At 40.7% G+C, this 2,169-nt stretch overlaps 1 long non-coding RNA gene across 1 annotated transcript; it reads left to right on the top strand.

Annotated features, from left to right (window-relative positions):
- Positions 1-434: 434 nt before the first annotated feature.
- Positions 435-1,083, top strand: LOC135074998 (uncharacterized). Its single transcript, XR_010257936.1, has 2 exons — positions 435-603; positions 991-1,083. It is a non-coding gene; the product is annotated as an uncharacterized LOC135074998 (long non-coding RNA).
- The last annotated feature ends 1,086 nt before the right edge of the window (positions 1,084-2,169 follow it).

Raw genomic sequence — 2,169 nt, 5'->3', positions numbered from 1 at the left:
ATTACTATCAATCAAAATTATTTAAAGTGTTGTAATCGTTTAAATGTTGGCACACATTGTTTTTTAGGTTGAGAAATAAAAAATATTTTTGGTATGATTTACTTTCACACGCTCTCAATTATGCCCAACTGATTTGCATTTCATAAATCAAGATAAAAGATAAAGCATAGTTTAATTCAAATGATTGACGTGTCATAATACCTTGTCAAATCGATTTGTAAGCTAGAGGTCTTTATTGATGAAAATCTGGTGTTTATATAAATAGGTCTTAACAATACTTATTAAGTCCTAGCCACTCGGTCCAGTTGAACAGTATGAAGGTGTATAGTGTTGTAGCATTGTTTTCTTTGGCGGCGATTTGCGTTCTCGCCGATCCGCTGGTTTATTTCGACCTTAATGATGCCCCTCAACTATTCCATAAATTCATTAAAAAATTTGGTCGTGAATATAAGGATTACAATGACTACTTAATACATTATCAAGCATTTGTAAAATCCCTGATTTTTATTAACAATGCTAACGCAAAAGAGACCCTTACGACCTTCGGCATCGGACCGTTTACAGATTATACAGAGGAAGAAAAGAAGACGCTATATGGTACAAGTAAGTACCTACTCCTAAATAAATTAGCCTACTCAATGTCTCAAGGCAACTGACCAGTGTGTGTTGCCAGCGATCACACATGGAACGGAGATGTGCTTGCTTATGATTGGCCTCATGAGAAGGCTCGAAGTCACCCAAAAACCTACCCAAAAACCCACCCAAATACACATTAATTATTATCTTTACTCAATTAAAATGTATGTTACTTATGCAAAAATTTAGGGCCGTTCAAATATGCGTTTATGTGATAAACCCCCTCATTCGGGCATTTGACAGGACGTAAGATTTGTAAATCCAAAAGATCTGTTAAAGATCAGTAAATCCATCACAGATTTAACAGTAAATCCACGCAGACGAAACTTATTCTAATTTTGTATTTATTTTCAGGTGTTGTTGGTTAAGGCTGCACTGAGGGCAATCATCTGAAGGCGGCTACGAAATATTTCTGCTGTTTCAATAAAAAATGTTTTAAACTGAAAAGTTGAATAATTTAATTCATATCCTAGTAAATAAAACAAGGTGAAGATGTGGAGAGTAAAAGTTTAGTTTATTAATGTTAGGCACTAATAATAATTATCATATACGGGATTGCTACCATGTAGTAGGTACCTTAATTTTGAGTTTCCGATATTTCGGCACTGTTGCAAGCGCCATGGTATAGTAAAATTGGAATCTGAAAATTAAGGTAAATGGTAGCAATCCCGTAAATAAAATTACTATCAATCAAAATTATTTAAAGTGTGGGTGGACAATCGTTTAAATGTTGGCACACATTGTTTTTTAGGTTTCGTTTCAGCCAAATGACGTCCACTGCTGGACAAAGGCCTCCCCCAAGATTTTCCACAATGAACGGTGCTGCGCTGCCCGCATCCAGGCTCTTCCCGCGACCTTTACCAGATCGTCGGTCCACCTAGTAGGAGGCCTGCCCACGCTACGTCTTCCAGCCCGTGGTCGCCACTCGAGAACTTTCCTGCCCCAACGGCCATCGTCTCTACGAGCTATGTGCCCCGCCCACTGCCACTTGATTTTAGCAATTCTGCGAGCTATGTCGGTTACTTTGGTTCTCCTGCGGATCTCCTCATTTCTGATTCGATCACGCAGGGAAACTCCGAGCATAGCCCGCTCCATCGCCCTTTGGGTGACCTTGAGCCTTCTTATGAGGCCCATAGTAAGCGACCACGTCTCAGATCCGTATACCATCACTGGCAACACGCATTGGTCAAATACTTTCGACTTAAGACACTGCGGTATTTCGGACGTGAGTATATGGCGAAGCTTCCCGAACGCTGCCCATCCGAGTTGGATTCGACGATTGACCTCTTTCTCGAAGTTGGACCTACCTAACTGGACTGTTTGTCCCAGGTATACATAATTGTCAACAACTTCGAGTGTAGAGTCTCCAACCTTCAGAGGAGTGGGTGCAACACAGACATTAGACATGATTTTTGTCTTGTCCATGTTCATTCTGAGGCCCACTTGTTGAGAGGCTCTACTGAGGCCATCGAGCATTGTGCCTAGATCCTCCAAGGTCTCAGCCATGACTACGATATCGTCCGCGAATCGAAG

The sequence above is a fragment of the Ostrinia nubilalis genome, chromosome 9 (assembly GCF_963855985.1).
Source record: "Ostrinia nubilalis chromosome 9, ilOstNubi1.1, whole genome shotgun sequence".
NCBI lineage: Eukaryota > Metazoa > Arthropoda > Insecta > Lepidoptera > Crambidae > Ostrinia > Ostrinia nubilalis.
This window is presented reverse-complemented; position numbering and strand designations above follow the sequence as displayed.